Source organism: Lagenorhynchus albirostris, chromosome 6, assembly GCF_949774975.1.
Source record: "Lagenorhynchus albirostris chromosome 6, mLagAlb1.1, whole genome shotgun sequence".
Lineage (NCBI taxonomy): Eukaryota > Metazoa > Chordata > Mammalia > Artiodactyla > Delphinidae > Lagenorhynchus > Lagenorhynchus albirostris.
In genome coordinates this window covers 85,590,436-85,618,271 of record NC_083100.1, presented here as the reverse complement: position 1 = coordinate 85,618,271, position 27,836 = coordinate 85,590,436, and the positions used below count along the sequence as shown (strand labels likewise).

General features: G+C 40.0%; 1 long non-coding RNA gene across 2 annotated transcripts; it reads right to left on the bottom strand.

Moving 5' to 3' along the window:
* Positions 1-5,712: 5,712 nt before the first annotated feature.
* LOC132521849 (uncharacterized) lies at positions 5,713-17,898 on the bottom strand. 2 transcript variants are annotated; one of them, XR_009540975.1, is made up of 2 exons: positions 17,763-17,898; positions 5,713-6,025 (listed from the first exon to the last, which is right to left on the bottom strand). It is a non-coding gene; the product is annotated as an uncharacterized LOC132521849 (long non-coding RNA). The 2 variants fall into 2 exon arrangements; XR_009540976.1 differs by lacking the exon at positions 17,763-17,898 and adding an exon at positions 13,706-13,785.
* Between the last annotated feature and the right edge of the window lie 9,938 nt (positions 17,899-27,836).

The following is a 27,836-nucleotide window of genomic DNA, read 5'->3' as shown; positions in this document are numbered from 1 at the left end:
GCCCAAACTCTGCCTCCTCCACAAAACCTGCCCTGAACCCCAGAGGTATTCACTTCTTTCCACATCCCCACAGCATTGCCACTTATAGGTCTAGAGCACCTATGTTGCTCTGTCATGGATTAAGTTTACCTATTTACACTAAAGCGGAAACCCCCTGAGGACAGAAAATCTTCCTCATCTTTGCCTGCCCTAAAATGCTTAACTGAGTACACCTTACAGATCAGATTGTAGGTACTTACTAAAGGTTTGTTCAATGAAATTAAAATCCTATTAAACTAAGAAAATGATCTAATACAATGAACTCAATGGGATATATGCTCTAATTTCCTTTCATCACTTCAAATATACTTCTCTGGATCTCACTTCCCCATCTCTCCATAACATCCCAGATAAAAATGCTGCTGCTTCTCAGTCATTTTCAAGTACTGCAAAATATAACCTACTCCAATTTATACCTTCAGTTTCATATCTTATTCAAACAGTACCCATGTACCCTGCCTCAGCCCAGGACAGCCAAGAGAAAGAACAGAATCAGTTTCTTTCAAAATCCTTGCTGGCTCTTTCACCTTTCTCCACTTCCTTTTTCACTTCCTCATTCCTCCAGATCAGGATAGGCAGAGGAAGAGGGACAAGTATCCCATGTGCCTACTTCCACAGGGGTTTACTCGACAGCCATGAAACAGGATGATCTGTTATACTTGTGTAATTATTGATAGCTACCTCCTCTCATTCTCAAAGCCCAGCTTGGACAGTATATTTCAGGTCTTCCCAGCAGGGGCGCCTTAAGTTACAGCAAGCAAAGAGGCTGGATCTTCCATGCTGAATTGTTCCCTGGTGTGCGGGATGCACTCTCAGGCTGACCTCTTACTATCCCACCCAAAATTCCCTCATAGGGCAAGCAGCCTTCCTTGGCAGGATCCATTAAGATTACTCAAGCCTGGTTACTTCCCATGGCATCCACTTGGTCCATAAAAAAAACTTATGCCTTCTTACTACGCTAGATGCAAATGTCAACTCTTTCCACTACTGCCCTCTCACTCAACATGCCATCTCACTGGCTTCCGTCACTCTCCTTCCCTCCAGAAACGAGTCAGTTCAGGAACGCCCCCAAACTCTAGGAAACGTATGCCATGCTCTCTCAAGAATCCTTTGCAAGTTGCCATTGTGGTATCAAGAAACATGATTCTGGGGCTTCCCTGGCGGTGCAGTGGTTGAGAATCTGCCTGCTAACGCAGGGGACACGGGTTCGGGCCCTGGTCTGGGAAGATCCCACATGCCGCGGAGCAACTGTGCCTGTGAGCCACAACTACTGAGCCTGTGCGTCTGGAGCCTGTGCTCCACAACAAGAGAGGCCGCGATAGTGAGAGGCCCGCGCACCGCGATGAAGAGTGGCCCCCGCTTGTCACAACTAGAGAAAGCCCTCACACAGAAACGAAGACCCAACACAGCCAAAAAAATAAATAAATAAACAAATGTGGGGTTTAAAAAAAAAAGAATTTAAAATTAATTAATACAATCATAAATAGCATGTAGGTCAAATAATAAAGCATAATTTAAAAAAAAAAGAAACACGATTCTGTAGCTGATTAAACAACCAAACGTGAAATTAAAGACCAATCTACCCTCCTGGAAGACATAGCCAAATCCTGGACTGGAAATAAAAGGTCCTTTTGGAAAGAACAAGGGAAATATCACAGAACTAACTCTCCACTAGATTAACAATTCTTCACTTGAATGACAGTTTTAAAACTCCTCTTCTAATTTCACTTATGTATGGGAAGTGGATGCTGCAATCCTGTTCTTCTTAACTAAGCCCCACATTCCTCTTTAGAATATAAGGATGCTTACTACCCTTTATTTTCAGTGTTGGAGCTTCAGCTGAAATCCTGAAACAAAGAAGTCTTAGTCATCATCCTATCATCTTATGACAGGTGTGATTCCCCTGCATTACATGTACTGCTTACCTATAATAAGGGACCCTTCATTTTAAGCAACTCAATATGAAATAAAAATTTACCAAAGGGCTTCCCTGGTGGCGCAGTGGTTGAGAGTCCGCCTGCCGATGCAGGGGACACGGGTTCATGCCCTGGTCCGGGAAGATCCCACATGCCGCGGAGCGCCTGGACCCGTGAGCCATGGCCGCTGAGCCTGCGAATCCGGAGCCTTTGCTCCGCAATGGGAGAGGCCACAACAGTGAGAGGCCGGCATACCGCAAAAAAAAAAAAAAAAAAAAAATTTACCAGAAAAGGCGAGTGGGGAGCTACTGACTAAACATCAAGGGAAAGAAAAAAGGGAGATTCCTCATTTGGTCAAACAAATTTTATCTTAGTAAATTAGTATGTTATTTATACTCAAACACTTCATTTAATTATAAATACATTTAGTGAAGAGTCACTGCACAAAATGGAGAATTCCCACTTTAAAATTCAGATTAAAATATATGGTATCTACAACTAAACATTCTGTACAACAATATACAACATTATAAATCAACTACACTCCAATATAAAAACATGTTTTTAATTCTCTACAGTAAATAGTACAAGGTAATAACAAATCAACTCTATTCTACTGATATCCTTACTCTAGCACCCTTGTCAATCCAAAAAAGGAGTGCTTATCTATGATCTTATCACCTAACACATTTACCATCTCATTCTCTCTTTTGCAATCCACTCATTTCCTGATGTCTACAATAGCCTCAATATCTCCATTCACAAAGTTACCTCCCATTCGCCTCAAGGAAAAGCAGCTTTAACCAGTGACTACGACCTTGGGGGAAAAGGAAATGGGAAAAGAATCCACCTAAATAGTCACTGCTCTACTAAAATAATCACAGGAATGTATGCCTACTACATTTTACCTTACAGTAATCTTTCTTCAGAAGTCTTTTTTGGAGTCTATAAAAGTCAGGTTCACTGTCTTTCTTATCTCCTATAAATATGACTAAAGAAGTCCTATATAAAACATAGTTCGCGGACAAAAAGATGTAATTGATGAATTCTCAAGACCCTATAAATCCCAATGTTTTGTCATCTCAAAAATCAATTCATAAGACCTCACTACATGGCAGGATGAGAGAAGATAAAACAAAATATTCTTCTGACCACTGACAGAAAACTAGTTTTAAATACCTGGATTTTGGACTTCGCTGGTGGTGCAGTGATTAAGAATCTGCCTGCCGAGCTTCCCTGGTGGCACAGTGGTTGAGAGTCCGCCTGCCAATGCAGGGGACATGGGTTCGTGTAAGCCTGTGCACCACAACTACTGAGCCTGCGCTCTAGCGCCCTCTAGGCACAACTACAGAGCCCATGAGCCACAACTACTGAAGCCCACGTGCCTACAGCCCGTGCTCCACAACAGAGAAGCTACTGCAATAAGAAGCCCACACACCACAACGAAAAGCAGCCCCAGCTTGCTGCAACTAAAGAAAGCCTGCAAGCAGCAACGAAGTCCCAACACAGCCAAAAATAAATTTTTAAAACTGGATTTTCTTCTTCTCCTGATTACATTCAAGTCAATTATTGGCCCAAGAACCATCTAAAAGGCTAACACAGGGCTTCCCTGGTGGCGCAGTGGTTGAGAGTCCGCCTGCCAATGCAAGGGACACGGGTTCGTGCCCCGGCCTGGGAAGATCCCACATGCCGCGGAGCAGCTAGGCCCGTGAGCCATGGCCGCTGAGCCTGAGCATCCGGAGCCTGTGCTCCACAACGGGAGAGGCCACAACAGTGAGAGGCCCGCATACTGGGAAAAAAAAAAAAAAAAAAAAAAGACTAACACAGATGCTTGTCTGAAATAATGTTCTCAAATCCCAATAAATAGCACTTCCTTTCTGCAATTCACTACTTTTTTTCATACTCACTTCTATGAGAGGTCTTCTCAATTTCAGTAAGTACAGGTGAAATAAGAATAACTGTAACCTATCAAGCTATAGCTCTGCATCCTTCTGTATATTTTGAAAAAAGTTTAGGAAAAAATAATAATTGCAATCTACAAAGGGATCTATTTATTGTCTCCTCCCCTTTATGGAAGGTTTCCAGAAAATGACAGTGGAATTCCTGATTTGAGTGGTCTACCAATGTTAAATCCATGTATTTCTTATTGAATATATCTATAAAGTAAAAGTGTTTTGCTGCTCTATTTAAACAAACACACAAACACAATCACAGTCTTTCCTAAAATGCCTTATATTTGAAAATGGGAAAGTTTTCCAAATATTAATCACAATGATCCAAAATAAAATCTGCAGGGCAGTTCAATTATGGCACAATAAATGACAGCATTTTATTTCAAAATCCTTGAGTTTTAGGATCTGAACATCTATAAGACAACTCTTTCACTCCAGATTCAAGAGTTTAAGGCATTCAAATGTTACAACACACCTGTCACTCAGCTATAGGCATTGCTTCAATGAAAAACTAGCTTAAAAACCATAAAATCAACTTCATATGACTCTGATCACTAATTTGACTTGTAAATTAGATGTGTGTAACTTCCACTATTCAGCAATCTTCAAATCTTTTCCTAGCAGGATGGCTTTTAGTTGCACTGCACTCTGACCAAAAATGTGCAATAGTAGCAGTGGCACACTGACAAACTGATTAGTATAGGCCTTAAATAAAGATTTCAAGGTAAGTCATGAGGAAATCTTTTTCTGTTTGTAGATGAGCTGTATGAACTATATAAAATGTAATCTATGTTTTACATCCTCGGCTGCCAGAGTTTTTGTTGAATGCTAGATGAAAAAAATGTTGAAGACTCACTGAGGAAAAAAATGGAATTCAACTTTGAGAGAATCCACCCACCTCATTTCCCAGCACTGCTTTCAAATCCTCTATAACTGGTATAAATAGATGTATGCCAAAAGCAGGGACTCTAACCAAATAAAACAGTGACTTGGTTCAGAGAGTACTTTGATGTTCCAGTTTTCTTGTGATTCAATAGTTCTAGAAAATACATATGTTTATTTCCAGTTAACATCTGCTTGTTAAATTTTTTTTTTTTTTTTTTGCGGTACGCGGGCCTCTCACTGTTGTGGCCTCTCCCGTTGCGGAGCACAGGCTCTGGACACGCAGGCTCAGCGGCCATGGCTCACGGGCCCGGCCACTCCGCAGCACGTGGGATCTTCCCGGACCGGGACAAACCCGTGTCCCCTGCATCAGCAGGCGGACTCTCAACCACTGCGCCACCAGGGAAGCCCTTGTTAAATCATTTTAAGTGAATTTATTTAATAGGTCTGAAGACATTAATTAATAGTAGTAGTTAGTATTAATTTATAATACTATGTTCTATGCACATTAGCACTGTAGAATACGATTTTCTACTTACTATTGATTTCAGTAGCCTACACAAAAGGATATTCTCCTAGAAAATTCTGGGAGCAGTAGCTTTTTACAAATAGAAGCATATTTTAAACACGCTAGGGGAGAGCAAAATTTCAAAAATCTCCCAAGCAAAAACTTCCATGTGAAATCATAGTCTTTAAATTAACGTTTTTAGGTTAATTTTTTTAGGTTAAGCAGATGTTTCTCTTTACAATATTACCCTTAGTGTAAAAAAGCCCAATACTAAAAGGTGATAACTGTAATACATTAAAATCCATCAACAGACAGGATCTTTAAAGTCTGATTACCACAGCAATCACCATGTGTCACTATGGAATGATAATGCATTACACATTCCCCAAGTAAAGATCAAAGTTACTTGAACCACCCCTGCCAAAAAAATCATTTTTATTTAGTCATGCAGTTCTTGGAATCACAGTAGGGCTCGATGCCATATTGGTGTCACATTCTGCCAGTCATCCAAAGAATATGCCAGCCTTCTTTTTCAACTTCTCTGTCTACTAGTGCATCACTGGACCCAGCAGGCAGTTCACCCAGACAATCTCAGTAACGGATTTTGGCTCTCTGCGCATAATAGATGACAATCTTTATGAAGTATCCAGTTTGTCTTATAGCTGAGAGATCTGAACCTGCTGCAGATGTCACATCTAAATTCTTGAACGGATTTGTATCAGTGTCACCTATAAAACAAGACAGTGTCACCAACAGCATTGTCCTAGAGAACATCTGTTTCAGTAATGCTAATATGATGCTTTCTGCATCATAACTGATAGTCATTTATTTGCCTAAAACAAAGATCAGAGCCTGTGGCCCAAAACTCAGTCCATTGCCTTTTCTTACACAGCTATGATCTAAGAATGGATTTTGTATTTTTTAATGGATGAAAAGTTTTTTTAAAAGACCAATATTTTGCGACATATGAAAATTACATGAAATTCAAATTCCAGTCTCCATAAACAAAGTTTCATTGGAACATAGCTACTCATTCATTTATGGATTTTTCTACGGCTGCTTTCACACTACAATGGCAAACTTAACAGAGACCATAATCACCCATAAAGCCTAAAATATTTACTATCTGGTGCTTTAAAAAAGAAGTTTACTGAACCCTAGCCTAGAGAATATTTAGTGGGTAGGTAATATGGTGCCTAGTGTCTGTTGCATGAAGAACATGAGTGTAATGACCCAGTTGTTCCCCTGCCTTACTTCCATCCATTGGTTTAACAAATATTTCTTGGGCAGGTCTGTCACTCCACTACACACAGCTAGCTATGGTCACTCTGCTTGCCACTTTGGCTCAGCCTTGCCTCAATCCAAGGGGTCAAACAATACCCTTGAGCAGAAATAAGACAAGCTCAACTTCAGGTCAAATTCTAGTTCTCCCAAGTTGGCCTCATCTGTGTGCACAGGTTCTCCTGGTTCTTGCTTTCTGCTTTATAGCCACCATTCCCCATAACAGGTGTCCTGTATGGATACCACTCTTAAAAGTCTATATTTCCTACCAGAGACCCTAAGGCAGCAGGCTGAGTCACAGCATTCTTTGACTGAACTGTGCCAGCTGATCACCAGTTCTACCCCTGCCCTCACAGCCACCCTGTAACGTGAATTTGTTTGGGGCCCTTGTGAACAGCTTGCATATTCCAACACCCTCCTGGCTTCCACTGCTCTTTCTGATTATGAATGCCCCTGGAGTTCATCATTTCCTTTTACATTCAAACCTCTGGCCTATAAATCTATGAGTTCAACCTTCCCAACTGGCTTGTTGTTCTATTTCTTGAGTTCAGTTCATATGATAACCAAACGTAAGAGCACAACACAACAAAACTCTATACATATGGATTTCCCAACCTAGGACTACCCATCCCTTACTTTTTTAGCAACTGCCGCAAAAGGGTATCTATCACCTGCAAGCAGTATCTGGAATATCCCTTCTTCTTCCCTCCACCATTGCTGGTTGACCCAAAGTTTCTACACCTGCTTCACCTGAGAGGGTTACTCACCACCCTTTCTACCCACCTGGGGTGCCTAGGATAACCTGCGTCTCTTGAGCGTTGCTTCAGAATGCCTCTCTTGCTTCTATTAAAGCTTTAGCACTCCTGTTTCTATTGTAAGCGGGAAAAGGGGGTTTCTTGCCACTGTTGGACTGCAATGGAGTAATTTATTTGGCTAGACTTCTAGGAGTCAGAATATAATTCCCCAAAGAAAGATGTTAATAATCCACAATGAGGCTCTGCCCATAGTATCAATGGCACTATGGAACCCATCTGTAATTCATATTATATTGTTGGCAAATAACTAATTCACAAACACATTCACAAGTTGTGGACTGACCATCTAGAAAATAGCTATGAAATGTCAGGAAGACTTCACAGCAGACAGATTAGCCTAGTGTAAAGACTTCAGAGAAAATGGCAGTTTATTTTCAGCAAAGTGAATTTCACTACAACCCTTAAGTAGCCTGCCATGGTGAACAGCGCTTAAAACTACATGAATAGCTCACAACCAAAAGAGTGGTATCAAGAATGAATCCGCTGATAAAGTGACCATTAACCATTATCTCAACTCTGGGTAGCAACAATATAGGTAGCAGCGATCTTAAATAAAAATGAAAATCTTCTTTAAAAACACACAGGAACCTTCTGCCTACTTGGAGAATGACACAGAACTCCATCCAGTAACATATCATTACAACCAGGAAAAGAAACTAGAGGTATGTAGTCCATATTTCAAAGAAATACGCAAAATATTAAAACTTTAGAACTTTGTTCATTTGATGACTCTAGCCACCATTCCTTAAAGAAACAGTTCTCAAACTTCTTAGTATCAAGCCTCCTTTGTGTTCTTGAAAATTGAGGACTCCCAAGAGCTTTTGTTAATGAGTTATAATTATCAATATTTACCATATTAGGAATTAAAGGCGAAAATGTTAACTATTTTTTAAATTTTTTTAAAGCGTGATTTATAATTTAATTTAAAAATTGATATGAGATGCAACACAATTGAGCTGATTCTCCCATCCATGGGACATTTAGGTTGTTTCCAATTTTTCACTATTATAAAATGATGTCATAGATCTATAAACATTAACATGAAAAAAGATTTGCTCTATAGTGTTAACAGGGGGAAAAACTCAGGTTATAAAATGGCATTTAGTTTGCTATCTTTTTTTGGTGAAAAAAATATGCAACTTTGAACAGATGTTTATTAAAGCACTTGTTTCAGTGAATTGTTAGTATCTGAAAATGAAGACATCTATCTCCCTACCTACACTGAGTTCCTGCACGTGGAAACTGCTTATTCACATACACTCTGCAAGTATTTGTTGAATGAAATAGAATAGTTTCCATTTCTAGAATGTGCAAGACAATGATTAAGTTCCAGTTTTGTACAAAATATGTTCTGCTTTCCTGATTCATTTAAAATTTTTAATGACATTTAGTATGAGAATATATTTTATGAAAAATTACTTTATTATACAAAAAAAGCTTAGTGATAAAAATAATACTGTTTTACAACTTTTGCAAATTTCTTTCATGTCTAACTTAATAGATGACAGCTGGATTCTCATATCTGCTTCTACATTCAATTTGTTGTGATACATTGTTTTGATTGAACTACATGAAAAAAAATAGCCCCACACATATATGCAGTGAGAAGAAAGAAAGTATATGTTAATATTAATATCATTTTCAGATAACTGTGGATGTTCTTCTTTGATACTACACCAAAACTTGACAAGTAGGAGTTTTCGGTTAGCTGTAATATGAAATCTAATATCACATAAGCTTTTTGTATTCTGTTACTTGCTTTCTATAAGGGCCTTTTACCATAATTTTGTAACACTGATCACTTTGAAAATATTCATTCATTGAGTTATATAAATATTGAAAATCTTGACATAATTAATACCATAGCAAAAACTCACATTCATAATATCACCACCCATCCCATCAGAAAACTCTTTAAGTACTGGGAAGCTGACAAGAGCACAGCAGTTGACTTAGGTTTTCCAAAATTTTAATTTTCACTAGCAAGCTCAAATTTTATCATCAGCAACAAATATTGTCTATTGTTTTGCCATGAAGTGAAAAGTCTCACTGTGTTCGTTTTCAAGAATATCACTGCCAAATACCTAAGTCTAAATAATCCTAGTTTGTCTGGTAGTCATTCTTTCAAGTAAAAATGATGTTTCATGCAAAATACGGCTAGCTCAGCTCACAACTCAAAAGAACACGTAAGGGTTTTCCTTGAGACAAACAATGTACTCTGGATATGTAGCAGAAGTGCCTTCTGCATATTTCCTACCTCATCACATAGAATATTAAAACAATGCATTCAAGGATCAAGATTTAATAAAACTAATAATTTTTACTGCTTCATTAAGGACACTCAAGTAAAACTGGCTTTCTGAGTTTTTGTTTGTTTTTTTTTTTACAGTGAATGCGTGGTAGTGAAGAATACAATGATTACTAGTACACCCTGGTGCCACTGCCATTTAATATCTACTAAGATACCCACAGTTTTACCCACTATTCCTTTAGTATCAGCAAGGCAAATGTAAAAACAGTGGAAAAGGCAAACAGTATTACTATAAAAATAGTTTTAACCTAATGGACGCCCTGAAAGGGTCTCAGTGACCCCAAAAGGCCTGTATATCACAACTTCAGAACTACTGCTGTCTTAAGGAAACACTGAAAGCTAATGAATGATAACTTGCCATCCCCAAATCCATAGTAAATATCCCCCAACATAAAAAATATATTAAGTATCTGTATGAATTCTTTCATTTTGACTCAAAATCGGTCCAATTTGTTCTGAAACTGAATTAATAATAATATAAATAACAGTAGCAATTAACTCTTTTTTTTTTTTTTTTTTGCGGTATGCAGGCCTCTTACTGTTGTGGCCTCTCCTGTTGCAAAGCACAGGCTCCAGACGCGCAGGCTCAGCAGCCATGGCTCACGGGCCTAGCCGCTCCACGGCATGTGGGATCTTCCCGGACCGTGGCACAAACCCGCATCCCCTGCATCGGCAGGCGGACTCGCAACCACTGCGCCACCAGGGAAGCCCAGCAATTAACATTTAATGAGTTCTTACATGTATTATCTCATTTAATACTCATAATAACTCTATTAATTTTCCCACATATTCATGTTACAGATGAGGAAGCTTCTTTACTTCAGAGAAGTAAAGCCACTTTTCCAGTCATAATAAAAATTATCAGTATTTATGGATTCCAGCTTTACTCAATATTTTACGTACCTGATCTCTTAAGTCTTAACAACCTTTTTATTATCCTTTTTTCCCTTTTTAACTCTTTAAACTTTAATACCCATTTTACAGATGAAAAGTTTTAATCAAAAAAGTAAAGAACCCTGCCCAAGGTTACTCAAATGTTAGATCTATATTCAAATCCAAGTCTGTCTTACTCCAGCAAGTACACTCCACATTCTGCTTCCCTATCCCACATATCGGTATATCCTTTGTATATAAATAGATAGTTGCAAAAGTCTTATGTACTTTCAAAAGAGAAAGAGAAAAACAAATATCGTATATTAGCGCATACATGTGGAATCTAGAAAAATGGTATAGATAAACCGGTTTGCAAGGCAGAAATAGAGACACAGATTTACAGAACAAATAAGAGGGGGAAGGCCAGGGAGGGGGGCGGTTATGAATTGGGAGATTGGGATTGACGTATATACACTAATATATATAAAATAGTTAACTAATAAGAACCTGCTGTATAGCACAGGGAACTCTACTTCACTTTTTGGTACAGTAGAAACTAACACAACATTGTAAAACAACTCTACCCCAATAAAAAATAATAAAAAATAAAGACATAAAAATAAATAAATAAAACATATAATAGCAAAGCAGTTATAGGAATAAAAGAAAAACAAAGTCAACTGTGCAAGACCTCTATTTGGAATAATTCTTGCTTACTTGACTATCTCTGTTATCAAATGGAACAAAATCTACTTTTTTTTAAAATCGTGTATGATCCAGATAGTTCATTAATTCACATTACTGAACACTTATCTGCACATGACAACAAATCAATACAGCTAAGATTACTCTTTAAAAAAAAACTCAATACACTAAGCTGATATTATTCCTATATTACATATGAGGAAACTGAAACCCAGAGAAGTAACTAACTTCCCCCAAAGACATGCTGTTCATAAATGGTACAGAGTCAAAATCAGTTTGGACTGACCCTGAAGCCTAAACTCTTCAATCATATTGCCTGCATGTATTTAAGAAGGTCTCAGGCAATGAACTAGAAATTGCTTACAAGGTCTGTATACAGAGCTTGCTGATATCATATCCACTCTACCCAAGGCAATCATGATATGAACCGTCTTGTATCTCAAAGACCAAGAGGTGAAAAGGAAGCTGGTGATGCTGAAAATAAAGAGCCATGTTCTGAGGTGGTTTAAGTAAAGCATCTATAGGTAATGCTGAAGAAAGAAGTAAAATTCACTTACAGAGGTGTCAGATAGCACACACCTCTGCTGCTAAGATGAGCTTACCTCTGTTTAAACAAAACATACCAAAAAAACCAAAGCCTAGAGGAAAATGTCACCACAGCTACACAGACTATCTACAGATTGCACAATAACTTTCAGATGCCAGGAGCCCAGGAATGCTGCAAACCTTAGTAAATGGCAGCAGAAATCATTTTCCTAAAACACTCTAATCAATCACAAAAATTTTCATTTCAAGTTAGGATTTGCAAAGGTCAGGGGTTATGCCCCAATGCTTGTTTCTATTTCAAGGGCTTACAGTGCAAACTGCTGCTTAAATATTAAAGCCCAAGGGGGACAGGAAAAGAATCAAGGTTTTATCCAGCTCAATTCACCCTCCACAACTTGTTGCAACAACTTGCAGGAAAACATCTTGAGACTGGACAGAGGAGTGTGGCTTTAATTTCAAATCAAGTGTATTCTAAAGGAGTCCCCAAACACATTTGACGTTTGACAGGAAGGTGACAAAATGGGAGGCTGTGGTGTACCTCCTAAAAGGGCAGGCAGTACAGGCGAGAGATGAGCAATTATACTTGTCACAGAATACGATATTCTGGATTCCCTCTGTGGCAAAAGAAAAAAAAATTATAGAGCAAACTTTACCTCCTCCATCAATGATTCCCAGCATGATTAAAAAGAATCAGAATCTAGTAATGTAAAACCAGCTGACAGATACATAGAAAAAATAAAAATCAAGATTGAGGTCATGGCCCTTGACATGCACCATTTACACTAAGGATTCCCCCACTTATCTGAATTAATTTCACATACCTCATCTCATTCAGATAACTGAAGTTTTCCTCTTAGAGTTGTAAAGTGTTTACCTCAACATAATTAGTAAACTATCCACTTAAAAATTCCACTACAAAAATTACCACCCCCTCCTCTCTACACATAAATGTATACTCCACTATCCTTTAAAGTATGAGATTTTGGCCTTCATGGGGAATGCAGTTCAACAGTCCTCTTTAAAAAATTAGCACAAGAAATTCTACACGAAAAGTTATGGTCATTACTTTTTTAATAAGTGTCTGCATTACTTGTTAAAGACATGGTAATTTGGGTATTCAATACATGACTACTGTTCTGAAACCAAATTAAAGGTTTAGACTACTAAAGAGTTTGATGACTTGCTTCAATACAATAACTGGGATTGTATGGAGAACAAAATCAAAGAGGTCTCTCTTTTTTTATGAGCAGGCATTTAAGGGCCTCTTAATGAGAATTTACTCTTTAGTATATAATTACTAATGCACAAAAATAGGGCCATTAGGGCTTCCCTGGTGGCGCAGTGATTGAGAGTCCGCCTGTCCATGCAGGGGACACGGGTTTGTGCCCCGGTCCGGGAAGATCTCACATGCCGCGGAGCGGCTGGGCCCGTGAGCCATGGCCGCTGAGCCTGCGCGTCCAAAGCCTGTGCTCCGCAACGGGAGAGGCCGCAACAGTGAGGAGCCCGCGTACCGCCAAAAAAAAAAAAATAGGGCCATTAAATTCACTTCTTTATAGTGCCATAAAACTTCTATTTCTAAGAAATATAAAATAATATACATTTAATCAAACTCCAGAAAAACAGAAATGTGCAACACCTAACAATACATGGTGAAAATTATATACATTTTCTTCTTAAATAAACTCCCTGCAAGATGACTAATGATGCTATTTTGTATGTGGATATGCTTGTAATTTAAAATATACAGACTCCCTAGTACTTATGATGGCAATGAAATGTCTGAACTTCTTGTATGAATTCTCAATTTCTATATGAAAATTGGTTTCCCATACTGATAACATACTATTGATTATATCCAATCAATATTTATTTATCACCTGTTATGTGCCAGGTACTGTACTAAGTGCTGAGGACACCAACAGGAACAGCACAAATTCGGTCCCAACACTCTGGGTACACACAGTCTAGAAAGAAAGACAGATAACGAACAAATGTGCTATGGGAAAGTATAACAGATACTTGGTCAAATGAAAGCTCAAAACTGAGAGAAAACCTGGTTAGAAAATCAAACACCTGAAAATAATTAGTTACCACTGAAACTGGATAGAAATCACCCAGTAAGTAACTCAGCTACAAAGGCAGAGAACCAAGAGCAGGGTAGTCAGGAAGGGGATCTACATAATGACTGGATGACCAGGGTGTCCTAGCGTCAGATGCAAATGAAAGTTGACCCTCAAAAAAAGCTGAAATTATAACAGCCAAAGAGCCCAGCTCTCAGCTGTCCTGTCCTCAGTACCTAAGAAGTCAATCCAGTGAGTGTGAGTCTGAGAAGCAGTATCAAGGTATCTTGACTCTGCTAGTTCTGCCCCAGTTGAAATAGGACCCCAACCGTCCACCATGGACAAGACCAGGTCCAAGTTCCCTGAAGGAAGAGAGGATGGCGAGGAGAGGAAGAGCTCTGGAGCAGGCTCAAGACAAGGTTCCAGGTCCACAAGGGATTTGGAATACAAAAAGGAATAATAAAAGAAATATATCAACTCTATGGATTATTTTATGCTAAGGAAATACTGCAGAACTGCTTCACTTTTAAAAATAAGTACTCAAAAAAATTGTAATCTTGAGTTTAAATGACTTAAGTGTGACCTTCAAGTGTGGGAGAAAACGACTAGACAGTCTCACTAATTCTTATCAATTGTCTGATTCTATAAACTAATTCCATCTAAATCTATATTAATATATTCTAGATGCTTCACACATACTTCCCTAAAATGTTTATGCCATATATTTCAAAACTCCTGATGAGTGAAAGCATTTTTCAAAATGAGAATCTCATTTTGAAACTCAGTCAAAGTGAGTACATGCCAAGGATATAGTAAGACACCAAACCTCTGTGAGCAATGGATGCCGAGGGCACCAGAATAATTCCAGATCCCACCTCCTGAAGAGGCTGGGGATCTTAAGGTATTTTCAGTCTTAAAAATCAATTCAAGAAGTGGGTGGAAAAGACAGAACAGGGAGTGGGTGGGCCAGGTAGCCTGGGACTGACACAGGAACCAGCAATGATAGATATGAAATTATTTGCCCCCTACAAATTAAGCACTATCATACTCTACTGTACAATTGTTTTCAGTAATAGTCTCATGAGGGGAAAAAAAATGCATGTAGTCCAAAGATGATGTCCCTATGAAAACTATTATTCATATAACTCAACATACTCAAATAGGAATCACACTATGGAAATGGCCCTGCCTTTGCCCAAACATTACTTGCCAAGGCTATTCAAAGGGTGGAGTGGTGGTACTTTCCAAAAGAAATGCTTGAAAAATGTCCTCAGTAATTTTTTTTTAATACACAAAGCACACTATAATAATCTATTAAAGAAAGAATATAAGCCTAAGGGAAAAAGAAAATACAGTAAGGTTTGTTTGGTTTGGGGTTTGTTTGTTTGTTTTCATTATCACCACCATGAAGCACAAGGCATCAGCCAGAAACTGTGTAAAATATCATTTCAGGACAGCTTTTTACCACAGGAGTCTGAACTCCATAAGTCATGCTGCTTCCAGAAGTCTATGTACTGAAAAATATATCTTTATAAAGTGAAACCAAGGCCTTAAAATGTGGCGTACAGTAACAATTAGGGTCATTCAATTCACAATTCTCAAACTTTGCTCCAGTGGAAAATTTGTATTATTTTAGCTCAACTGAGGTGTCCTATCAAAAAATTTAAATAATGGTGTCCTTTTCCAATTTCACAGTGGGTAATGTACATTAAAGAACAAAATTCTCAATGTTAACCTCTTGCCTCAACTTATCTAAAATATTAGATACCTGCTACCTCTTTCAATATTGGAATTCAGCCTAACAGAGTATCTATTCAACACAAAAATGGAAATGAGGTATTTCAAGTTTATAATATCATGATTCATGACTTCCAAGCACTCTGCTACCTTGTTAAATTTGATTAAGCCCAACAAAACCACAAGCATTACAAAGTACACTTCGCTTGACATGAAGCATACAAAGATGAATAAAACACAGCCCACCTTACATGAAGCCACACCAGGGAAAATGCACACAAGCCAAAAAGTATCTACTAAACACCTGCAGTAAACACTGGAGTGGGAGATGCAAAGAATTCACCCTACCCCAGCAAGGACCTGGGGACTTCTGCATTGAGGACCACTACCAAAAGGGAGCTGAGGATGCTGGAATTCGATGACTCCATGTGTTACAGGACCTTTCTTCCTAATTAATATCAAGGTTACATACACCATAACCCTAGGACTCTTGCAATGCCAACCTGCTGGAATTGACACAGACTATCTGAATCAAGAATATGAATAAACATTCTCGAAGTGAAAATAGTTACTAAATTCAAACAAACTGGAAAGTACTGTTTCAACTGATGAAATGTAAAGATTGCCTAAATATAATCTGTATCATTTGATCTAATGACTCCAAATCACAAACTAAGGCATATACTCCAAACACCGGGAAAAAATTCAACGTTAGTAATAACTTGGCTTTTTTGTTTTTAAGACATCAAAATCAAAACAAATTTTGGTACAAAAATATCCATTGGGGAGGTATGAATGATCTACATAGGTGTTCGGTTAAGTCAACTAGTTCTATTCAGTTCATGTTAAATCTCTTCAGGAAACTTGGATTACTTTTACTCTGCAAAATTATACGGTTGCAATAAATTAATTATTAATAATAATTAATAGTTAACTGCTGAATTTCCTCACAAACAGAAAATTCTGTACTTCTGCAGTCTGTCAGATTAAGATGTCAACACGGTTTCAAAACAGGAGTAAAAAAGCCTTCTTAACTTCTCAAATTGGTAATGCTATAAAATTCAGTTTCCTACCTTATCTCAGTATCACGGTTCACATTTTACCTACCCAGTTTTCAAGTTCGTCAAAGTAAGTTTCATGATTCAAAGGGTACTCCTCCCACCCCCAATACTAAAACTGTTTCTTAAATACAAGATCCTAAGGAAAATATATAATGAAAGGCAGTGAGAAATGTGAATCTATTCCACATCAAACCTGGAATGCACTAATTAAAATTCAATATTGCACTTGGTACGTGGGCTCCTACATGAAACTCCTGCCATGTTCTAGCTTAAGGTTAAACAGGTTAATAGAATCCAATAAAATGGCTCTATTGAATTATACTGGATTTCTTTTCAACAGCTCCTTTACCTGACCATTCTGTTGAACTTTAAAATCAACTTCAGGGGTAGCACCCAATAACCAAGGAGAGCCACGGCTCACGGGGGATGCATTCTGCAACCCACCTGGTGTGGAAAATCACCATCAACGCACGTTTTCCATTTCAAACTGTGATACAGGTGGAGGAAAAAGTGTAAAGCCTTCTCTTTGAACCTCCCATCACACTGCCTCCAAGCGCTAACTTAAGAATTATCTCAAAGACAATGTAATGCAGTACAGTTCTCAGAAAACTCTAAAAGTTGCCTTTGCCAGAGAGAAGAGACCAAAAAAAAAAAAAAAAAAGAACTCCCTCTAGACTAAAGGTTAAATTAACGTACTACTGCAACCTCGCTGTTGGGTACACGGCTGGATTTACAGGACAAATTCAGAGAACCTTTCCCCCGCCCGAACAGACTGCCTGGGTCCCGATTAAAATAAGTATATGCGGGATCGTCAGAGGGAAGGGGGCGGGGAGAGCGCAGAGTGAGCGAGGTCTTTAGCCTCCGCTAAGGGGCTGCTGAGCTCAGGAGAGTTAGGGCGATAATGGGGCCAGGCGCAAAGGGTCCTTCAGGAAGACCTGGCGGCGCGCGGCGCGAGGGACCACTGGCCCGGCAGTCTCGTGATCGGCAAGGAGGCCCCTCCGCTCCTCGGGCCAAGGCCGGGAGCCCGGCCCCTCCTCCTCCCCGCGAGAAGGCGACGCGCCCCCAGCCACCCTCACCGGCCGCGCGACGAGGCGGCTGCGGCGCGCTGGCTGCGGGAAGCCGGCCCGCAAGGCGCGCAGAACCCAAGAAAAGAAGGTCAGAAAATGGCCAGCGCGTATCAGGAATGAGACACAACAGCCGGGGTGCCCAGCTCAGGGCGCGGGGCGGACGGCGGCGCCGCGAACGCAGCGCGTGCGTCCGGGAAGCGCGCCGCCCGCGCGGCCCTCAGCTCCGCCCCCCGGCTCCCCGCGCCGCCGCCGCCGCCGCAGCCCCTCTGGGAACTCCAAGCCGCGCGGCCCCGCGAGGCGGGCGCCAAGGAGGGGAGGGGCCGCGCTCCCCGCCTCCCCGCCGGCCCGCGCGGCTCCCCAGCCCGGAGCCTACTCACCTCCTCCTCCTCCTCCTCCTCCTAGTCTCTCCCTCCTGGCCACCAGCGCGGCCCAGCCGGCGACGCGCTGACGCCGTGCCCCTCCCCCGCGGCCGCCGCCGCCGCCGCCGCCCCGCCCGGCCCGCGGCCGCAGCGGCCTCGGGACGCGTCAGGCGTAGGCCCCGCCTCCCGGCCCGCCCACGCGCTCACCACTCCTCCCCCTGCGCGGCCAGGTTGTTGCGGGTCTCTGACTCAGCAGGCGCTCCCGCCTTCGCGAGCCGCGCCGCCTCCGCTCACAACCCCCGAGCCTCTCCTCACCTGCCCACTGCCCTAGGACCTCACTTCGCCTCCCACCTCCCCGCGCGCCCTTTCCCATCTCTAGTCAGCCACCGCGTCTTACCCTTAAGCTTGTTTATACTGTTTCCTTAATCCCTAGTCTGGTTGTAAGCTTGCATTGGTGCCTTCTCCTTCCTTCTAGAAGGTCTTCGCTGCTCACTAGGTCAGCCTCGGTTTCCTCCTGCAGTTTTCCCGCCGGTCCCTTCTCTCCCCGGTCTCCGTTCCCCTCCCTGGCCTGCTGGAGCCGCGTACCCGGCTTCTTCCCTGCCACTGCTACCTGAGGCGCAGCTCGCACCTCCTAGGCACCTGCTTGGCCAACGCGTCCTAATTTCCCTCCCCCTGGTCCCCTCAGAACCCTCTGGACAGGCTCGTTCCTTCCTTTACCTACATTTTGAGCGTCCTTTCTGTTCTCACTACTCCAAATAGTTCATATGCAGTTTGGGAGTTAATGGTATGTGCGCAGCCCCACTCGCCTCAAGAGTCACCCAAGTAGTTAAAAATCACAAAGCAGAGCGATAGCAGTGGTGACAATCTTTGACTTTCATCGTTCCCATCCATACTTTCTCTGCGATAAAATGTCAATTAACACAATTTCTATTGGGTCTTACAGTCCACAAATTTTGCCTGTTTTTCCCTGCAACCTAATCTCAATTCAGTTCTTTTATTTATAAAATTCATAGTCTGTAGAAAGAGCACCAGGATCTTTTAGGTCTCTCGTTTAATTACCTGTAAAAGGAGGAATTTGTTTCTTCCACATTTAAATTTCTGTGATTCCGAATCAAAGGATTTTGTATTTGGAAGGAGCTTGTGGGTTAAATGAGTCAGAAGAAGGCAAAAGATGCAAATGTAACTAGAAGTCTGGTAAACTTCATTTTTAAAACTGCAACTTGGAAGAGTTAGGCTGTGATGTGGAAATGAGTTGAGAGACATACCAAAATAAGGGAAACTGATTAGGCCTTTAAAGTTACATCCACAAGTTGCTTTAAATTATGTGAGTAAACATATTATCCTTAAATTGAAGAATTAAAACTATCTTCCATTCTAAACAAAATCCGGGCTCTATGAAGAACCTCAAAGTTTAAAACCATTGTGGACTGAACAACAGCATTATAAGCATGTGAAAACCTTATCAATCATCTGTCCATACACTTTAACACAAATTGGGAAACAGAAAAGTATAAATGCCAAAAGCTGAAAGTGAGTGTTCCTAACAACACACAAGACTAGTAAATCCTATCCCATGGAATAAGTATAAGAACTCCAAAGGCTATGGCTGCCATTTCACTGCTATGGAAATAGTCATACAATTTTTTTTTAATATTTATTTACTTTCCTTCTTTTTATGGCTGCATCCTGTCTTTGTTGCGGCACACGGGATCTTCGTTGAGGCATGAGTCATACAATTTTTAATTAACTTATCTAGTCCTTAATATCATCTGGAGTCTAATCTTTTCATTTTACTGTTGAAGAACTGACACCCAGAGAAAGTAAATCGCTTACTCAGTAATGCCCAGATTAATTGGAAACAAAGCCAGAATTCAAACTCAGATCTTCTGTCTCGCATAGCTGCTAGCATCTGGCTTATAGTTACCAGTTATATAAAGCTATTCAACATCAGAGGTCTTTAACTCTGCCGTTTCGCCTACATGGTCTGAGTGATGTATGAAATCATACTTGGCATTAATTAGGAAGGTATCCACTGGTTTTAAGAATTCCTTTTGCCCAAGCTCCATCTCACCTGGTCAGGGTTCACCTTTATTCCAGGCAATTCTGACCAGGCCTCTGGAGTCATGTCCCAACCAAACACATTCATCCTTGGAGGTGCCAAGAGCTGTGCATGATTGTAAGAATTATGAAGTCCCTATTGCCAAGAAAATTACAACATTACTTGGGGGGGTGGGGGGTGTAAAATATGAAACATAAAATGATCAACAATTCACCATTAGTAAAAACGGATTCAATTATAAAATTCATATTTTAAATTGGAAATTAACCATGTAGATTAAGGGAAGCTTTTTTAAAAAATTTATTTTATTTATTTATTTTTGGCTGTGTTGGGTCTTTGTTACTGCGCAGGCTTTCTCTAGCTGCAGTGGGCCGAGGCTACTCTTTGTTGCGGTGCGCGGGCTTCTCATTGTGGTGGCTTCTCTTGTTGTGGAGCATGGGCTCTAGGTGCTCGGGCTTCAGTATTCGTGGAGCACGGGCTTAGTTGCTCCACGGCATGTGGGATCTTCGCAGACCAGGGCTCGAACCCATGTCTCCTGAATTGGCAGGCGGATTCTTAACCACTGCACCACCAGGGAAGTCCCAAGGGAAGCTTTCTTAAAGGACAACAAAGGAAATGTAGAATTTGGATTTGTTTATAGGGAAAAGGTAAAGGAAATTGCTTGAACAAAGGCATTGGGAAAAAAATGAGCAAGCTAACAATGGGGAAAAGGTACGAGATCAGATGAATTAAAACAGAAGGTTCACTTAGAAACAATAGAAAACAAAGCTGAAACGATAGGGTAGAAGACCTGAATTTGAGCCTGACAAATTTAGATTTAATCTAATGGAAGATCGTTTTGAATTTGGCAGGGGGAGGGGGTGAAGATGAGACAGGAGACTATAACCTTGTCAGGTTCTGAAGTAGCAAGTGGGATTTTAAAAGAAATGGTAGACATAAATGCCACTGAGGAAATGACTTGGGTTTAGTGGTTATATGTAAGGGATCAAAGATCAGTAAGCAGTCCAAGATGACTTTAAGTTTGTGGCAAGTCAACAACAGTATACATAGACCTTAGCACCTTAGAGTTGGAAGATGGTTGGCCCTCAGTGGTACAGGCTCTCAATTGCTAGAGAAGGAAGCACAAAACTTCCCAAGGTATACCTTCCTATTCATCACATCCTCATTCCAGAAAACTTTAGTTTGCTGCTCAAATCAAATTAGAAGTTAAGAAAAAAATCTCTTACTCTGTCATGGGCTCTTTGCTGGTGTTTTATGGTCGACCTATTTTTACTTCCGTTTCAGCCCCACTGATGTAAAAGTGCTCGGTAGTGCAGTATATAATGTTACAGCTGGAAATAAATCAATAAGTGTTAAATACATACCAAATGCTGTTCGGCACTCTGCTAGGCCTGGAGGGCTGGAAAAGTATAAAAGGGCCTCTACCTTTCATAAGCTTATAATCTGGTTGGAGAAAAAATGTCAACACACTTGACACAACAGGGAATACATTCCATGGATAGTGAGAACAACCCGGGTGGACTGTAAAGTGTGCGTATATAGAAATAGTGGGAAACAGAGTTGAATGAATTGGAAATGATATGATGGATACTGTTCATCATTTAACAAATTTTCATTAACCTTTAAGCATGTTCTAAGTTCTGGAGGTAAAGCAGTAAAATAAAAAGTTCCTGCTCTCATGGAGCTTCCATTCCATTTAGGAGAGACAGAGAGGAACAAATAAATACACAATTATCAAACAGTAATAATTGTTCCAAAGAAAATAAAATGTGAGATGTCAATATAAGTGTATGGAAAATAGGTAAGATGTTTCTGAGGAACATTTAAACAATGGCTTGAATGAAAGAAACAAGCAGTCTTGGCATGGTCTGGGGAAGGGCAGTTCAGACAGAGTTAGCTATTGCAGAGCCCTAAGGAGGGGTCAAGCTTAGCGTCCTTGAGACTAAAAAAGACCAAATGTTTCTGGAGTATAAAGAGCCAGGAGGAAAGTGAGGGAGATGAAACTGGAAAGGTAAGCGAGTTCTTGTAGGTAAGAAGGGATTTTGAGGTCAGGTTAAAGTACAGATATTTGGAAGATTAGTCGCTGTGGCATTCTGGATTAGAGGAGGGGAGATTAGAACCTGTAAGACCAGATGGAAGCCTGGGTGGTAATCTGGGCAGGAGGTGATGTGAGGTAGACAAGGCTGGTGGCAAGGTCAGCAGGGAAGACAAAAATGTCAAGGAGATCAAGTAATGGGTATTTATGAGGGGTGGTAGGCGGTGTTGGGTGGGGAGAGTCCACAGTGTCAAATGCAGCAAAAAGGTCAAGGAGAACAGGCATTAAGTCAGAGCTAGTATAATTAACAAGAAAAATGTCACGTGTAACCTCCAAGGGAAGAGTTCCCATAGGATGGGGTGGTGAGAAGTGAGAAAATTGAGACAGTAAACTTTGACTGTAAGAATCAGTATAACTCAAAATGTACAGAGCATTTGCTCATTTTATTTACCTTTTAAGACCATTTACATTTGGGAATTATTAAAATTTTAAACCCATTTAAACATTCTGAGTCAGGTCTAATTTTTTGTCTCTATACTGAAGGGAGAACAAACTTATACAATAGAGACATATCTTATATGTCTTTCTGGGCTCAAAATCAGTCACACCAATGACTCCCTGTTCTAAATGTAATTAGAGTACACTTGAAACACCAATGACATTTTTCACAGAAATAAAACAAACAGTGCTAAAATTTGTATGGAATATAAAAGACCTTGGATAGGCAAAGTAACCTTGAGAAATAAGAACAAAGCTGGAGGCATCATTAGTCCCTGATTTCAAACTGTATTACAAAGGTATAGTAATTGAAACTGTGTGGTTTTGGCATAAAAACAAACACATAGATCAGTGGAAGAGAAGAGGGAACCCAGAAATAAACCCATGCATGTATGGTCAGTTAATTTATGACAAAAGAGCCAAGAATATACAATGGGGAAAGGACAGTCTCTTCAATAAATGGTGTTAGGAAAACTGGACCATTATCTTGTACCATATATAAAAATTAACCCAAATGGATTAAAGACTTGAATGTAAGACCTGAAGCCATGAAACTCCTCAGAAAAAACATAAGCAGTAATCTTCTTGACATAGGTCTTGGCAATGATTTTATGAATTTGACACCAAAAGCAAATGCAACAGAAGCAAAACTAAACAAGTAGAACTACATCAAGAGCTTCTAAAGAGCTTCTGCACAGCAAAGGAAATCATCAACAGAACAAAAAGGCAACCTACTGAATGGAAGAAAATTTTGTGAATATTTTCTCATACAACTCAGTAGCAAAAAATAATTTGATTAAAAAATGGGCAGAAGGTTTGAATAGACAGTTTTCCAAAGAAGCACACAGATGGCCAACAGGTACATGAAAAGATGCTATACATCATTAACCATCAGAGAAATGCAAATCAAAACTACAATGAGCTATCACTTCACACCTGTCAGAATGGCTATTATCAAAAAGACTAGAAATAACAAGTGTTGGTGAGGATGTAGAGAAAAGGGAATGCTTATGCACTGTTGGTGGGAATGTAAACTGGTGCAGCCACCATGGAAAACAGTATGGAGGTTCCTCAAAAAACTAAAAATAGAAGTAGTATATGATCCAGCAATACCACTTTTGGGCATTTATCCAAAGAAATATATGTATTTAAACAAGCTAATAGATACAGAGAACAGATTGGTGGTTGCCGAAAGTGGGGATTGGGGGTGGGAGAAGAGGGAGAATTGTTTTTGTTTTTAGTTTAATAAATTGAATTTTTTTTTTTAGTTCACTCTTACTCCTGGGATATGGCAAGAGTCTAACTGTAGAAACACTAAGGCAGATGTAGTACCATGTCAATTATGATTCTATTGCTGTCAACTGTCAGATCCAAACCATGTGGGCTGTGGATATTACCTTGAACACATCACATAACCTCACTGAACTCCAGGTTTTCATTAGTAAGGAAGAGGAACCTCTCATATTTCAGGTTTAGAGGAATACAAGTTAGCACTTCTATAAAAGAGAAACAAATACCATTCTGTGAGATCCACATGAACAGCTACCATGACTCCAACAGATAGTTTTGCAAAGTCCTTCCAAAAGACAATTTGGTTGAACTAGATGTTCTTTTGCTCAGCAACTTGTGAGACAATTAACAAGTACCCTTCTTCCCTGGAAACAGACTAGGCTAGTTTTTGGCAGATGGAGTGGAAGGAGAAAGTCAAGCCCCCTCCATTTGTAGCTCTGCAGCTTTAGCATCCGAGGAAACCAAGCCTGACTCAGGCTAAGTTTTGTCTACACATGCACGTACATGCCTTCTCTCAATTGTCTGATGTAGATAGGTAGAGTGTGTTAATTTGTTAGGTGTTATTGAAGGATGGAATGCTATTAGCACTCTTTTTTACTTGGAATATACTTCGTTTGGGGGGTCTATTGGGAGCAGTTAATTTCTTGGGATGGTCTGGAAAGCTTCATTAAATTCAATGAAGGAAAAATAACCAAGTTTTTCTAAAAATCATCATGAAATATATTATGTTTAACTTGCTGGCCCAAATGCTTCTCAAGTCAGTAGTCACCAAGGATTCCTAGTATTAATGAACAATTATTTACCATATTGCTGAAATCAACACCATATTTAGCCTGCAAAGCCTTCTCATTTTTGGTGCTAAAGAGGCCAAAAACATCAGTTGCCCAGGAAGCATAAAATGTACTCTCTGTTGATGACATGATCTCTTTAAATTAGGGCTTAGCTATTCCAACACTATAATGCAAGGGAATTTGCTTTATCATTGTTACCTTCTGGCCTGGAGACATTAATATTTTATGCTGTGGTTCATCCTGTACCTTTTATCAAGGATAAATTCATGTTTTTGTTTAAAAAACAAAGAAAGCTTACATAATCTCTCCTCATGATTAGCCCTTCCAGTAATTATCTGTTGCTCAGAATCAGTGTCCGCCAATCAAGTTCAGATGGCAAAAAAATATTTGATCTGCAGTGATGTGATTTAGAAGACTGTGTGCATGGAAGGTATAGTTATGCACATACAGAGAACATATTTATCTAATTTGACTGCCAGTGATTTAATTAATGTTTGTCAAGCACTTTGAACATGAAAAGAATTATCTGAAAGCTGAGAGCTATTACTCATAATTATTTTTCCTATTTGTTGAACTAAAATTAGCATACAAATGTGATACAGTATCTTTGAGAGATGTGCTCCTATTCTAAAAAACTCGTTGGACTACACTTTAAGAAAGTCTCAAAACTTCAAGGCTCTGGTTTCTGAAAGTCAAGCTTCAAGCTGGTTGGGTATCATCCATCAGTAGATTTTGAAGCATACAGGCTAAATAAACAACAGTGACAGATTGGGGAAGTTTATGCACCTGCTTATTGAGAAGATGTTAACAGGGGCAAATCTAAAATAAGAATGCATACCGCAACCTGATTTTCAAGAAGTTTTCGTACATGCCTACACTTAAAATTACCCATATTATCACCTCATTTTTTTCTTCTAGTTTTCTCTCCAAAGAATAAAACCTGATGAGCATGAAGCCTCAGTAACAATCTGAGAAGAAAAGAAAGAATGGAAAGACCCTATTTTAGAGCTTGGAGGAGAAGCAAACATGTTTTCCTTTAACACATTTTCTCCAAGTCAAGTACAAGAACAATTGGCAAAAGAAGAAAACCTGAGATTTCTGTAAGGAGTCTGAACAAAGGTCCTGATCTAACATGATTCTTCACAGACAGGGTTTGGCAGTGCTGCATTTGTACTTACGAGAGGTTGGTGGGATATTTGTCCAACTTCCTAGGACCATAGGGTAGACTGGACTCCCCTGTGGTATAGAAGGGGTGACTCAAAAAGACACTGACTGTCCCATATGACTTATTTTTGAATTTTAGTTTCATTTCATTTACATTCTAGTTCCCTAAAGAGATTTTTTACATTACACCTCAATGCAGAATCTTTCCATGTACCCCATGCAGCACACATACCTTTGTAGAATAAGCCTAATTAGGGCACTAGCTCTACCTTAACCCTACTAAACCAAACTTGACACACGGGCCTGGGAATCTGCCCTTTCAACAAGCACCCCATAATTTTATATTCATTAATGTTTGAGATAAACTTCTAGGAGAGGGATTACTTACTCTGTCTAGACATTCTTAGCACAAATTTTTTTTTTTTTTCGGTACGCGGGCCTCTCACTGTTGTGGTCTCTCCCGCTGTGGAGCACAGGCTCCAGACGCGCAGGCCCAGCAGCCATGGCTCACGGGCCCAGCCGCTCCGCGGCACGTGGGATCTTCCCAGACCAGGGCACGAACCCCTGTCCCCTGCATCGGCAGGCGGACTCTCAACCACTGCGCCAGCAGGGAAGCCCAGCACAAATTTTACTTGTAGTAATCAGATACGGCAGGGACAGTGGTGCTCATGAACCATTGTGTGGCTCTCTTATATATTCCACTCTTTTGTGTAGCTGGGTTGGGGCCACATAACTAGTACTGACCAATGGGCTTGAAAAGAAATGAAATTTGTCACTTCTAGTCAAAGTTTTTAAGAGCATATTTCTTCCCATGGCCCTAGAAACCCCGTACTCCAGATGGTGTAGCTATAAGAAGGAAGCACCCCTGGATCCTTGGGAGCTAGTCTGGTGAGCAACTAGACCCTCAAGAAATTTCTTATGATCTAGAAGTAAACCTTTAACAGTTAAAGAGCTGAGTGGTCCAATATTGTCAACTGTGCTATCATTGTGTAGCCTATGCTGAAGAACCCAACTGGATTTAGCTATCTCTCTTTCACAACTGCAGAAACAGTTTTTAAATTTTGGACCATAAAACGGCTGCAAAAGAATAATAAAATGAACAGTGCACAATTTACTAAATAAATAATTTAAGAACAAATGGATATATAAAGATCACAAACAGTATGTTGCACGGTAGAAAAAAAAGTATTTATGTAGTTCAGTTCTGGTGCTGCTTTCCAATCCTCCCTTAAATTAAAGAATTAGTGAAATCTTTAGTCCACTGTATCTAGGAAAAATATCTTTGCCCTTGTCATTTCTAGATCCTCTTTTTCTCCAACCTGGTCATACATCATTAACAGTCCATCTTCCAGGCTCTCAGATGGATGGAGTTCCCATACTCAATACCATCAGAAGTGGATTGATTACTTATTCGTATTTACCGCTTAAAATTCACTCCTTAAATGCACCAACTAAATTTCTATGGGATTAGTCCCTTATATTCCTAATTCATTACTGCACAGATGTGTGCAGTGCTCAAACATGGAGATTCGCTCCTCTGTGTGCTTTGGGTGCTGCCCTCACACACCTGGGACCAGCACCTATGGGAAGGATGAATCAGACAGCTTTGGTGGAGGAGATGAATGATGGAAGAACAGCTCCCATAGAGATCAAATACCTTGCAGACATCACTGATCTATATTATTTGCTGATGTACCCCTGACAGCAGAAGGCCAGTGTTTACTATTGAACCATTACAAAAATCATTGTAGTTTGAGAGCTACAAAGGCACATAAAGAAGGGGCAGGGAAAATCCTCTTTTCATGGGTTCTCAAGCACTGCAGAGACTCTTTTGTCAGTAATTAAGCCCTTGCTTTAAAATCTTATACCTGCCTCAAATCTTTTTTT